The sequence below is a fragment of the Carassius auratus genome, linkage group LG28B, assembly GCF_003368295.1.
Source record: "Carassius auratus strain Wakin linkage group LG28B, ASM336829v1, whole genome shotgun sequence".
Lineage (NCBI taxonomy): Eukaryota > Metazoa > Chordata > Actinopteri > Cypriniformes > Cyprinidae > Carassius > Carassius auratus.
The window spans coordinates 3518919-3534543 of record NC_039293.1 but is presented as its reverse complement, the minus strand read 5'-3'; the positions used below and the strand labels follow the sequence as shown (position 1 = coordinate 3534543).

Here is a 15625-nt window from a genome sequence, read left to right as displayed (position 1 = left end):
TCTAGAAAATTAGATTTAGCAGGATATAAGGCCTGTTGAGGCATATGTAGCTTTTGTTCAAATGGACATGAAATGGTTGTAAAATGACTGCATATCATTTATCCCAATTGTTTCTGTGATGATGTATCGCCAAACAAAATTTATTTATCATGACAGGCATACTTGTAGCATTGCTTGGACTGTAAAATAAAACTGTTACACAAGCATATTTATTTTTAAAGCTTCATTGAAATGAAATTTTATGTTTTTGTATGAATTTAATTAACATGAATCTGATTGGCTTTGGTCTACATCATTTCTTTTAAAACAAGATTAATATAGTAGTATGCAACAATTAATAAAACTGATTAAACAACAATTATCTTATAATACCACAGTTATAACTGCTATGAAGTAAAGAAACCTTTAGAAACCCACAACCAGTGTGACATCAGTGCAACATTAATTATAATGACATTAGATTATATGCATGTTAAATGCTTCCAATTTTGTTGCAGAAATATTTTAAAAGAGGATCAAAACACTCATCATAAAGACAAACAACACCATCAGAGAAGCACAAAGAGAAGAAGCCTTGGATACCTTCACTTTTTCTTTGACCCACTTATCTGTGAATAGGGAAAATAATGAAATGTAATGTATTCATGACAGAAATATTATGTTGCTGATTAATTTAAAAAATAAATAAATGAAATGTTCACCTGTGTTTCCTTCTGACAACATTAGAGGACCCATGGATATTGGAAGAACTGTCGTGGAAGTCCAGAGACCTGCGCCTTCTCCAGTGCTGCCCAGAGTTACAGTTCTACAGAAGAAAAAGACAAAATCCAGCTTTTTAAGTCCCAATTGAATATTAATGATGATAATATATAACATAATTGAGAGCACAAAGTCTCCAGAAGAGGACAGCAAAAGCAAGTATTGTGGAATCCCTGACGTTAAACCTTAGCACTATGGGCTATGGTGAGATGATATGTTCCTGTCTGTATTTATATTATTGTGTTGATCAACAGAGGTTTTTCAGAGGCAGAACCATAAAACTTTACATTTACAGCCATTATCGTTTTATCTCACCGGAGAGCAATGATTGCTTGACAGAAGGCAAAGGTGAACAGCACAGTGCAGGTAAAGTTTAGTGGAGTTTGCAGTGAAGATAAACATCCTGAAGGAGAAACGGCTGGATGTCGAGACGCCGTTCTGCAGCAGCTCCACTGTGTCATCATTTGGATTGGGACACCTGAGATTATTAATAATGATCATCAAATCAAATTTTATGAAGACATTGTATAACAAAGTCACCCCGTACTTTAATACTGAAATACTAAAAGACCCAGAATCCCTAAATCTATGTGCAGATCAAAAGGTATTTTTTTACAGTGACATTAGGACACTAGAAAATAAGCATTTAGTCACTCTTGAACGATGAGATCCCAGCGGAGAGTGTAATCGGGGTCATTCACAGGTGTAGCCCAACATGTGTCTATCACCAGGGCAAATTGTCGACTGTCAACCCCCTCAACGCGAACTTCCACATGCATCTCCTGGTTGAGCTCTGCATCCACACTACCAGTGAAGGGCCGGGTAAACTCATCGTCCTGATATGGAATCATCCGAACACGATATCTGCCTTCACCCGCTGGAAGGCTCTTGTGCACAATGCTGTTAAAATTAAGGTTAGATATTTTTTTAGAGTTACCCTATTTTATTACTTATGTTTCTGCTTAAAAAAAATTGTTCACACACACAAATTTGTATTCACTGTAAATGTTGACATCTGCACTTGTTCTATGGTAGTACATCTGAAATTCATATTGACTCGCACCTTTCCAGTGAGCTGATTTCCATATTCATGGAAAGAGTTTGTGTTTGGGGGTAAGCACAGCTGAAAGAAAGCTTCAGAACCTTCTCTCTGCTGATGAGGCCTTCTGACTTTGGTGTTCCCAGAATGAAGTTATCGTAGATGAAGTGGGTGCCATTGGCCTAAAATGTAACATTTTGTAATTCAGCCTAATTGAATTTAAGATATGAGAGTAATATTACTATTTACATCCCCCATCATTTGCATCTGCCAAGTAGTTGTCAACAGCTTAAGTTACAGATTGATTCATCAGTAAGAGTATGAATAGATTATACACAGTGAGTCCTACCACAAGGTTAGTACCACAGATGTGTTCATCGTAATCAAAATGAAATTCCACTCTGCCATTGCGCACTGTTCCTTTACAGCTTGGATCATTGAGATGTAAGATATCAGCTGAAAAACCAGCCTCAAAGAGCTGACAGCGAGACACAGACATGGAGCCAGAGCTGCTTTCACAGGTTTCTGAAAAATCTTAAAGAAAATATCAAACCCAAACAATGAATTATTCTGAAAATGTAATTAAAAGGAAAAAAAAAAGGTTAAACAATACCAACCAAAAGAATCTGTATGTTTTCTGTAATGGTTCCTGTTACATAAACAGCCATAAACACCATTTTTTTCCCCACAGTGTTCATCCTCAGAGCAACTGAGTTCAGTACAGGGCTCTGTCTCACCTAAGAGAAGCACAGATAGATGAAATACAACACAGAAAGCCTTGAGTCATGTGAACAGATGCGTAGCTAAACATTTTGAGCCTCTTACTGTTTATTGCTCTAGATCCCCTAACGTAACACATATTTTTATACAATATATATATGCATAGAACATACTGAATATATGTTGTGATGAAAGCAATCTTAAAGTTAAAATACACCTTTAGTTTTAATTTAAACTGGTTTTTTTTTTTCAGCATGTGACCACGGTTACCTGAGAATAGGGAAGGAGACACTGTATCCTCTAGAGGGGGCTATGGGAACGCCTCCAGCATGACTGGTGTCTGAAGCATGAATGAAAAAATGACAATGAACTTGACATTGGCAGGCGGAAGCCTATGGAACTCTTAGCATAATGACTCTCTAAACCAATAGGAGACTTAGCTACACTCAACACCAGAGACAGGTAGTGAGGCTCAAATGGAAAGGGCCTACAAACACCAGATACCACCAAAGACAGAGCTCTAAAAAGTTGAGGCTTCAGCAGGATGATTCTCTGAAACGAGAGGAAACCTAACAACGCTTGACCCTGGTAGGGGAGCACTTAAGAGTGGAGGCCTCAGCATAATGACTCTCAAAATAGAGAGGAGACCTAGCTACACTCAGTGTCAAAGTTAGTGAGGCTCAAAAAGTAAGAACCTATAAACTCCGGTTACCACCAAAGACAGAGCTCTAAAAAGGGGAGGCTTCAGCATGATGACTCTCTTAAGCAAGAAGAGACCTAGCTACACTCAGCATTAAAGACAGTAATTGAGGATCAATATTGAAGAGCCTACACTCATATTACTGCCTAGGTGGAGTTCTGGGGAGAAGAGGCTTCAGCAGGACTACTCTCTCTAAAATGAGAGGAAACCTAACAACACTCAACCCTGGCAGGAGAGCTCTTATGAGTGGAGGTCTAGAACAAGAGGAGACCTGACTACACTTAGTGCTAGAGACAGTTCACCAGGCTCACAAAAAGGAGCCTACATATTAAAAATAAAAAAAGTGGAGCTCTCAAAAGCAGAGGCTTCAGCAAGATTACTTTCTTAAACGAGAGAAAGCCTAACAACACTCAACCCTATTATCCACGAGGCGAGGAATTCAACTCCTCAGAAGGGGAAAGAACTTGAGCACCCAAAAGGATGCACCCTGCTCACAAAAACCTTCAATACGGAGGGGAGAAATGCTTCAAAGTGTGTTAGTATAGAGTGGAGCCCAAGGTTGAGTGGAGCCCAAGGTACCGGGGTCTTACCAACTCAGAGAAAGGGAACGAAGATAATACTCATAACTCTTACCATACAGGATATACTATATACTATAGAGCCCTGTTGAGAGAGCACTAGGAACTGTGATCTCAGCACCCCTTCAAAGGGAGGGGAGACAGTCAAGGACAGCTGATCAGGAAGGCTCACAGAGAGCCTCACAACCTGAAATAACTGCAACACAAAAATACTAGGAAGTGGAGCTGTCAGCATAGCAGAAACCATGCTGACCTAAATATACAAACTTGGGCTGAGAGGATGAGGAGGCTCAGAGGAGGCTCATGTTTTTCTCTTAACTAGAGACTAACAACTCAAAAACTTGCTATTACACCAAGTCAGGAGCCCTCTTTACCATTAATGTAGATATCCCACATTATACACAGTTCCTACACTGTTTGCTAAATATAAACAAAAAGGAATTCTGGGAGAGAAAGTACTCCTCGTCAAATTTCTTCCTTGCCCCGCCTACAATCCCCGTGATTGGCTTGATTAACTTGATTAACCGCAACACCCGAAACGTGGATGAGAGGCACTAAATCCTCAAAAAGAATCAGGCATACAGGTATTCTCAATGCAATCACATCTCGCAGCGTGGCTCCATCTCCTTTGAGAGCTGAACACACTCTCTTCAAATCTCAAGAATCAGACAAGAATAGAAACCGAATGCATCGCATTAAGCTTGTTCAACTCCCCCAAAAGGCAAACACACTCGTGCAAACACTGGCAAAAACTTGAGTACAGACCTCTGCTCTAATAGTTACATGAATGCAATCAGTGAGCGCATCCTTCTCTCTTGTGAGTCAAACACATGGCTTGAAGACAAAAAAAATAGGATGACGTTTTCTACAGGTGCCCTTTTATACCTGCAGTCACTCATATCCTTACGTCATAGGCTTCCACCTGCCAATGTCAAGTTTATTTTTGTTTTTTCATTCTTCAGACACCGGTCACACTGGAGGTGTTCCCATAGCGCCCTCTAGAGGACACAGCGTGGAATTTCCTTTTGAAAGGGAACTCCTGGCAATAATGTGTATTTTATTTATTCAACCAAGACTGCCTTGCTTTCCAGCTTTTTTAAGCCCTAAGACTGGCCATAGTGGATTCCAAATCTTCAGTTCTTATCTTGCTAGATCTGTCTGTTGTTTTTGGCAAAGGGCATCTCAGGAACCACACTCCAGTGGTTTGAGTTTTCCTTCTCAAATAGGTCATTCAATGTTTCTTGGAGAGGTGAGGTCTCCAAGTCACAACATCTAACTACTGGGGTGGCTCAGGGCTCAGTTCTTGGACCACTTATCTTCTCTGTCTCTGGATTTTTGACATGGCTTTCATGGATTTTTAATGAGACGAAAAGAATGCAAGTCACACCTCTGTTTATCAGTTTGCACTGGCTAAAAGTAGCTGCTTGCATAAATTTCAAGGCATTGATGTTTGCCTACAAAACCACACCTGGCTTTGCACCCCTTTACCTAAATTCATTAATTCAGACTTTTGACTTGTCTGAGCAGCTGAATCCTTAGCCATCTTCAACAATCAGCTAAAACACAATTTGTAATATAAATTATATAAATATATAGGTGCAAATACAAATATATACTGCATTTGTATTTAAATATACATAATAAATATACACAGTACACATACACTCACCGGCCACTTTATTAGGTACACCTGTTCAACTGCTTGGTAACACAAATAGCTAATCAGCCAATCATGGCAGTAACTCAATGTATTTATGCATCTAGATGTGGTGAAGAAGACTTAGGAAGTTCAAACCGAGCATCAGAATGGGGAAGAAAGGGGACTTTGAACATGGAATAGTTGTTCATGCCAGACGGGCTGGTCTGAGTATTTCAGAAACTGCTGATCTACTGGGATTTTCATGCACAACCATCTCTAGGGTTTACAGAGAGTGGTCTGAGGGAAAGAGACAATATCAAATGAGCAGTAGTTGTGTGTACGAAAATGTTTGATGTCAGAGGGGAATTTGCAGACTTGTTAGAGATGATAGAAAGGCAACAGTAACTCAAATAACTACTCGTTACAACCAAGGTATGTAGAATACCATCTGAACACACAACACATCAAACCCTGAAGCAGATGAGCTACAGCAGCAGAAGACCACACTGGGTGCTGCTCCTGTCAGCTAAGAACAGGAAACAGAGGATACAGTTCACACAGGATCACCAAAAGTGGACAACAGAGGATTCGAAAAATGTTTCCTGGTCTGATAAGTCTCAATTTCTGCTGCGACTTTCAGATGGTAGGGTCAGAATTTAGTGTAAAGAATATGGATCCATCCTTTCTTGTCTCAACTGTTCAGGCTGGTGGTGGTTGTGTAATAGTGTGGGGGACATTTTCTTTCTAAACTTTGGTCCCCTTTGTTCCAACTGAGTATCATTTAAAAGCCACAGTCTACCTGAGTATTGTTACTGACCACATCCATCCCTTTATGACTACAGTGAACCCATCCTCTGATGGCTACTTCCAGCCGGATAATGCACCATGTCACAAAGCTCAAATTATCTCAGACTGGTTTCTTGAACATAATTCACTTTACTCAAATGGCCTCCACAGTCACCAGATCTCAATCAAATAGAGCACCTTTGTGATGTGGTGGAATGGGAGATTCACATCATGGATGTGCAGCCGACAAATCTGCAGAAACTGTGTGATGCCAATATGGACCAAAATCTCTGAGGAAGGTTTCCAACACCTTGTTGAATCTATACCATGAAGAATTAAGGCAGTTCTGAAGGCAAAAGGGGGTCCAACCTGGTACTAGCTCGGTGTACCCAATATAGGTAATAAACTGTCCAGTGAGTGTATATTATGTAAACAAAAACATATATTTTTGATTAATCGTGATTAATCGTTTCACAGCACTAATGCTAACTGTCGTTATTTTTGATGGGAGTGGTCCTGACAGAAATTACATTTGCTATGGATTGACTACATGCATGTGTACTTGCAGGTTGAACAGAAAAATGTTGAGAGTTTATGTGATTAAAATGCATACTCAAAGAGATGCTAATGGATATTCATGAAGTAAGAAAGACAATACTGTACCGGTGGTTGTGATGGATGTTGATGGTGTTGGTGTTGCTGTTACGGTTGTTGTTGGGGTTTCTGTTGTTGTAGGTTTTATTGTTTTTGGTGTTGTAGTTATTGTTGTAGTTGTTTTTGGTAGTGGTGTTGTTGTTGATGCTGTTACTGTTGAAATTGTTGTTTTCCTTGTAGTTGCTGTTGTTGTAGCAGTAGGTAGTGGTGGTGGTGTTTCTGTTGTTGTAGGTGTTGTTGTTACTGTTGAAATTGTTGTTTTCCTTGTAGTTGCTGTTGTTGTAGCAGTAGGTAGTGGTGGTGGTGTTTCTGTTGTTGTAGGTGTTGTTGTTACTGTTGAAATTGTTGTTCTCGTTGTAGTTGCTGTTGTTGTACCAGTAGATAATGGTGTTGGTTTTGCTGTTGTTGTAGATGTTGTTGCTGTTGTTGTTACTGTTGAAATTGTTCTCGTTGTAGTTGCTGTTGTTGTAGCAGTAGGTAGTGTTGGTGGTTTTTCTGCTGTTGTAAGTGCTGTTGTTGTTACTGTTGAAATTGTTGCTGTTCTTGTAGTTGCTGTTGTTGTAGCAGGTAGTGGTAGTGTTTTGGTTGTAGCTATTGTTATTGCTGCTGTCGTTTTTTGTTTTGTTTTTGCTGTTGCCATTGTTCTTATAATTGCTGTTGGTGGTGTAGTTCTTGGTGTTGTTGCTGATGCTGTTTTTGTAGTTGTTTTGGTTGCTGTTGTTGTTGTTGTTGCTGTTGTTAAAGAGACTGCACTAAGTCTTTTGATACCAAGAACATCTGTATTAACAATATCAACTGAATAATAAATAAGCTAATAAATAAGAGTTAATACTCACTTGCACAATAAACTCCGCAAAACATTGGTCTGACAAATTCATAAACATAGTAATTTCCTGGACAGGCTTTGACTTGTATAGGATGGGAGGTGTAACCACAGCAGCCATTCCATGAGGAAACACAGACATGACGGGTGACCACTCCATCTTGTAGCTGTGGATGAGAGCCATTGAGCCAAAACGGCTCTTCAGTGCCACACATGTTTTGATTAACACAGGATTCTGGCATCTGAGCATTTTGACCCCTGATAAGCAGCCTGTACCAGCCATTCCACTTCACATTATAATCACACATTCCATAGTAATGAGAATTGCTGGTTGATCTCCGTGGCTCATCCAGAGTGGTATAGTTGTAGCAGGGGTCAACATTTGGGGTAGTGAAAAGAACTATTATTAAAAAGTACAAAGAGAATATTAACTTAATGAATCCAAGATAATAGTATGAATACAATAATAAAACTGATGATGAGCATGTAAAATATAAAGATGAATGAATATACCTGCACAATATGTAGGAGATGGGATTGAAAGATTTGGCCTAGTAAATTTGTAGACATAATAATTTCCAGGACAAGCTTTGACTTGGATTGGGTCAGATCTGTAGTAACTTTCCTGATCATAGTAAGAGCCATAAACTTCACGAGTAACAACTCCATCTTCTATCTGAGGATGAGCTCCACCAAGCCAAAGAGCGGCAAAACCTCCACACATCATGTAAGACACACACCATTCAGGCATCTGAGCACTCAATCCATTAATGAAGAGTCGATACCAGCCATCCCAGTTAACACGAGTGTCATCGTGTTCACACATGTATCCGTCTTGATGCCAGTAGTTGACTGTACTTCTCCAGTTATTGTTGAGAATGTTGTAGTTAGTGCACGGGTCATAATCTGTGAGTGATGAAATCAAATTCTTATCTAAAACTAGACTTCTAAACCATTCATACTAGAGATGAAACCCGATCGATATATATATATATATATATATATATATATATATATATTATTTATTTATTTTATTACACAGCTGAAGCCTGCCCTATTTGCAACAATTAAAAAATGGGTCAGTTTTGTCTTATGTTTCTTTTTATTTTCCTTTATCAAGTTAATTTAGAAAAATGTTTGGAGCATTTTTTTTTTAAAATGACGATTAACGTTAAACAGCCGAGTCGACAGCGAGTAGCCTAAAACATAGTGGAAGTTTTTAACCCTTCTATCACCCCGCTGCGCTGAAGACACGTTCACTGATGCTGCTGACGGGACACTAAACACAGAGCGAGCCAGTCTTGACAGTTGCGGTAGCAGGGTCTCGTGCTGTTTACATTTACATTACTTTAGAGGCTTATAATAGCTACTACTACAATAAGTGGATATAAGTGAAGTATAATCGATCTACCTGATCATGAATCACCCAGAGGTAGCCTAAGTTATTCTTAACATGTATAGTTTATATAAATATATTTTAGGTTAGCACACTCAACATGTGAAACATCTGTCTAAGCGGTCTCTGGTGTTTGAAAGTATATTTGGTGTTAAAGTGATTAGCATGGCACTTTGTCTCCACAGAATGCGAGCAAAAGCAAAAAAGCAAAAAAAAAAAAAAAAAAAAGACAGTAAAGCCCATTGATTATAATCAGTAATATTTCCTACACTACCCTTACGAAAGGAAAATATATTTACCAATATATTTCTTAAAATATATTCTTGTAATATATTATTTTCCCTTTTTATTTTCTAATATTTTATATATTTGAATACATATAATAATATATTGATGATACATATATTATATAATATATTGCAAATATACAAATGATTGCCGCTTTCAATATATTGCAATATATCGGAAAAAAATTAATATATATAAGAAAATATGCCTAATATATTACATGATATTTTACAATATACTGCAATAAATTTTTGTTTCATAAGGGTAGATGTGGCACGGCAAAACACTTCCGGTCTAGACACGGTGTAAGTGTAATACATAAGTCTGTTATTAATGCATTCCATGATCAGAATCCATGCTGAAGTGTGTAAACTGTGTTTAGAGCAGAAGGCATTGCGAATAATCATTACAATATAACCATTCATTTCTGCTTTATATAATGCACATAAAATTATTTATGTTCCTAATAATCCTTTAGGTGAGTGTATATACATACATACATACATATATGTATATGTGTGTATATATATGTAAATTTAAATGTAATTTTAATTTAAAATACACACACACACACACACACACACATATATATATATATATAATAGTTTGTGTGGATTTATTGTAATTTTATTATTAAAACCTACATGCTATGCTAAATAAATGCAGGAATTCCCTCATTGAGAATTTTAATTCTTTAAAACCGTGTATTTGCACAATAATATTTCAGAGCAAAACATTCGCTGTTTGAAAATATATTTCTATAAAAGTCTACCATGAAATATATTCAGTTGTGTTAAATTTAAAATGTTTAATAATAAAGTAAAAAAACAATCTAATTCAGAACTATGTTAAATGCCACGTAATATTCAGTTTTGTTAAATGACACAATAGAAATTCAGTTAGTTTTGTCATATTACAAGCTCCATAATGTCAACTTTCACTGCCAAAAAATTATATATATTATATATATATAATTTTTTTATATTAATTTATATAACAACAATTGTTTATAGAATAATCAATATAGACTTTTTTGAGCAACAAATTTACATTTACGTACTCAGTGTGATACTGGATCCAGTGGTTACATTTGGGCTTATAGTGGAAACTGGCATTGAAATGGTGTTGACATCTGAAAACAAAAGAAACTATGACATGGCTGAAATGATTTTAAAAGTTTTTAAAGATGTTACTAAAAGGTGGAAAAAAGCATGGTACCTGTGCAGTAGCCTGAACACCAGAATTGTGGATCGACAAGTTCATATACGTAGTAATTTCCAGGACATGCTTTCACTCTGATGGGTTTTGATTTGTATACACAGCTGCCACTTAAAGAAGCTTCTGTTTGGACCTCCCTGACCACCACTCCATCCTCTATCCGAGGGTGAAGACCGCTAAGCGCCAGACTCTGGAATGCATTACATCTGTATGAACCAACACAGGTCTCTGGCATTCGGATGTCCATTCCATAGTAGAAAAGCCGGTACCAGCCGTTCCAAAGAAAAGACTCTTCCCAAATGAATTCTCCACTTTCATTGTTGGCTCTCCAGGGGCGATCCAGTGACTCATAGTCGTAGCAGGGATCACTGCTGATGTTTTGGAAAGCAACTGGCATAGACGAAATAGAGTCGTTTACAAAAGTACTGTTAAGTTACTGTATTGTAATTAGGAATTCAGAAACCTATATGCTTAATTTCAATGGTATATTGTAATTTTTAGCAATTATATTCTAACTGGTTTTGTGCAGACACGTCTTTCAAACACTTCAGAAAAGAAAAAGAAAACAGGAGAAGAGAGTTATTAAAAGTTCTAAAGGAACAAAAACTTTAACAGCTCCACACATTATATATAATGTCACATGCTACTCAGTCTACAGCTTTGACAACTTTCCTAAAGTTGTTTCCACATTTATTGCTATGTTATTCATATATGGTATGTGGGTGAAGTCAAAACAGTAGATGACAGAAGAAGAATCTGATTAATTAGCTGCATGTCAACGATTAAAACTGATTAAAACATACAACAAAACAATTTAATCAACAAACCAGTAGTCTAAACCAGTATTTATATTTAACAATTAATTTTATCAGAACAGAAAAATAAATTCCCAGTGAAAAAAATTAAAACTGCACCTGCACAGTATGAAGGCATGTAATTTGGCACATTTGGTTTGACAAGTTTGTAGATGTAATAATTTCCAAGACAAGCTTTGACTTGTATGGACTCAGATGTGTAGCCGCCACACTGAAAAGAACCTGTATAACTCCCAAACACTTCACGGGTCACCACTCCATCCTCTATTCTTGGATGAGAACCATTGAGATACAGTCCAAGATCACCGCCACATCCAACACGACTCACACACCACTCAGACATCTGGGCACTTTTTCCATTCAGATACAAGCGGTACCAGCCTCTCCATTCAACAAGACTGTCATTATGTCCAGAGGAGTCAAATGGACTTTGTCGTATGTCTCTCCAATATTCATCAAGAGTGGTATAATTATAGCATGGATCAGAGCTGGAATGTGTAGATTCTGTGAAAATAATGTCAAACAAACAAAAGACAATTGTGTGGTGATATAAACTCATTCTCTGAGGCAAATATATGAGATAACATTGTTCACTGTTTGAGTATGAAAGATATTGTTCACTGTTTGAGTATGAAAGATATTGTTCACTGTTTGAGTATGAAAGATATTGTTCACTGTTTGAGTATGAAAGATATTGTTCACTGTTTGAGTGTGAAAGATATTGTTCACTGTTTGAGTGTGAAAGACATTGTTCACTGTATGAGTGTGAAAGACATTGTTCACTGTATGAGTGTGAAAGACATTGTTCACTGTTTGAGTGTGAAAGACATTGTTCACTGTTTGAGTGTGAAAGACATTGTTCACTGTTTGAGTATGAAAGACATTGTTCACTGTTTGAGTATGAAAGATATTGTTCACTGTTTGAGTATGAAAGATATTGTTCACTGTTTGAGTATGAAAGATATTGTTCACTGTTTGAGTGTGAAAGATATTGTTCACTGTATGAGTGTGAAAGATATTGTTCACTGTTTGAGTGTGAAAGATATTGTTCACTGTTTGAGTGTGAAAGACATTGTTCACTGTATGAGTGTGAAAGACATTGTTCACTGTTTGAGTGTGAAAGACATTGTTCACTGTATGAGTGTGAAAGATATTGTTCACTGTTTGAGTGTGAAAGATATTGTTCACTGTATGAGTGTGAAAGATATTGTTCACTGTTTGAGTGTGAAAGATATTGTTCACTGTATGAGTGTGAAAGATATTGTTCACTGTTTGAGTGTGAAAGATATTGTTCACTGTTTGAGTGTGAAAGACATTGTTCACTGTATGAGTGTGAAAGATATTGTTCACTGTTTGAGTATGAAAGATATTGTTCACTGTTTGAGTATGAAAGATATTGTTCACTGTTTGAGTGTGAAAGATATTGTTCACTGTTTGAGTGTGAAAGATATTGTTCACTGTATGAGTGTGAAAGATATTGTTCACTGTTTGAGTGTGAAAGATATTGTTCACTGTTTGAGTGTGAAAGATATTGTTCACTGTTTGAGTGTGAAAGACATTGTTCACTGTTTGAGTGTGAAAGACATTGTTCACTGTATGAGTGTGAAAGACATTGTTCACTGTTTGAGTGTGAAAGACATTGTTCACTGTATGAGTGTGAAAGATATTGTTCACTGTTTGAGTGTGAAAGATATTGTTCACTGTATGAGTGTGAAAGATATTGTTCACTGTTTGAGTGTGAAAGATATTGTTCACTGTATGAGTGTGAAAGATATTGTTCACTGTTTGAGTGTGAAAGATATTGTTCACTGTTTGAGTGTGAAAGACATTGTTCACTGTATGAGTGTGAAAGATATTGTTCACTGTTTGAGTGTGAAAGATATTGTTCACTGTTTGAGTGTGAAAGACATTGTTCACTGTATGAGTATGAAAGATATTGTTCACTGTTTGAGTGTGAAAGATATTGTTCACTGTTTGAGTATGAAAGACATTGTTCACTGTTTGAGTATGAAAGACATTGTTCACTGTATGAGTATGAAAGATATTGTTCACTGTTTGAGTATGAAAGATATTGTTCACTGTTTGAGTATGAAAGATATGTTGGAATAGTGGAAGTTTATTTATATAGCACATTTCACACACAGTGGTAATTCAAAGTGCTTTACATGAAAGAAAATAATAATAATAATCACAACAATAAAACAATTTAAACACTTTGAAAATGATCATTTTTAAAAAAGGTGTAAATTGAATTTAAAACAGTTAAGAATAGAAAATTATTATACATAAAATACAGTGCAATCAGTTTGGAAGTAGCAAAGTGCTCGTTCAATAAATGCACAGCTAAACAGATGAGTTTTGACTCTGCATTTAATTGCAACTATTGTTTTAGCACAGTGGTTCCCAACCTTTTTCAACTCAACACAAACACACTATGTTTGCGCGGCCCACTGCACATTTTTTAACTGATCCCGCTATTGTTGGGTTAATAACTTAGTACTCAGAAGCTATATTGTTAACTGTGTTTATTGAATGAACTAGTGCTGTGCTATATGGACGAAAAAAAAAAAACGATCGCGATTTCTTTTTTTGCTATTTTGATTTTAATTGCAATTTTGACGCACACAGATGATACAGATCATAAATGCATTCAGGATGAATTTGAAACATATTTCCAAAAGAAAACCAATTAGAGCTTTATCAAAAAGTTGTATCGTCTCTAGAACAGACATAAGTCAAAAGAATCAATATAGTAAAAGTGTAACAACATTTCTAGACTTATGGCAAAAAATATTAATAAATCCCGTGTTCAGGGACTTTTTTTTCTCTTTTTTTGCCATGCATTATTCATAGAGCTCATTAATTGTAGCGGTGCCTCAGGTGTTGAAATAGATTTGTTATACATTATAGAGGTTCACACATACTCCGTTTGTAGTGTGTATACAGTATGTGTATACATACAGGTGCAGCAGCAGTAAGAGCGCATTATTGTAATGCGAAAGCACATTGAAATAATGCACGAGTGCGAATCTCTCTGTTCGCACGCAGATTTCCTTTGTCACAAAATTATTTTCGCACGTTTTTATTTCTAGCATTTTACCGCGTGCAGTGTGAACGCTCTGATCCATCAACATGGGCTCAGAAAAAAAGGCGCATCACAGACAGTATGTGAACCTGGAGTTAGGCATATTCCCAGTCTGTTCTGGTCTCTTATTGGATCAGATAGCATACTGTGGGAGGACAGGGCCACGGAAAATCGTGCACGCTCAAATCGTGATTTTATGATGATTTATATTAATCGCACAGCCCTAGAATGAACTGGCAATGGACAGAAAATAACTCAGCAAAACGGGAAAACCAGAGGCCCACAGGTTGAAAACCAATGTTTTAGCACATCTGATCTCCTCTGGAAGCTGATTCCAACTACAGGAAGCATAATAATTGAAAGCAGACTCCCCTTGTTTTGTGTATTTCTAACGGTCTCGATCCTAGTGATCTGAGTGCTCTGTTAGGTTTATATTCAGTGAACATATTTGCAATGTATTTAGGTCCTATGCCATTGAGTGATTTGTAAACAAGTAAAAGTACTTTAAAATCAATCCTAAAAATGTAACTGGAAGCCAGTATAAGGACCTGAGGACTGGTCTGATATGCTCAGATTGTGTGGTTCTAGTCAGAATCCTGGCAGCAGCGTTCTGGATGAGCTGCAGCTGTCTAATGGTCTTTTTGGGAAGGCCGGTGAGGAGCCCATTACAATAGTCCACCCTGCTGGTGATAAAGGCATGAACAAGTTTCTCCAATTCTTGACTGGAAACAAAACATCTAATTCTTGCAATGTTTTTTAAATGATAGTATGCTGATTTAGTTACTGCTTTGACAAGACTACTGAAACTAAGGTCTGTCTCCAGAATCACACCAAGATTCCTGACTTGATTTTTAGTTGTTTGACCCCCAGAGTCAAGGTATGAATTTACCTTCAAAAAATCTTCTTTGTTTCCAAATGCAATAACTTCAGTTTTCTCCTTGTTTAACTGAAGAAAGTTCTGCCATGTCCAGCTGTTAATTTCCTCAATGCATTGGCAGAGGGAGTCAATGGGGCTGTAGTCATTTGGAGATAAGGCTAGGTAAATCTGGGCGTGATAGGCAATTTGGTTCTTTCTCATTATCTGACTTTGTGGGAGCATTCACAGGCTAAACAAAAGCAGTGCAA

The 15625-nt window shown here is 37.1% G+C and overlaps 1 pseudogene; it reads right to left on the bottom strand.

Annotated features, from left to right (window-relative positions):
- Positions 1 to 402: 402 nt before the first annotated feature.
- On the bottom strand, positions 403 to 10997 carry LOC113067539 (uromodulin-like; annotated as a pseudogene).
- Between the last annotated feature and the right edge of the window lie 4628 nt (positions 10998 to 15625).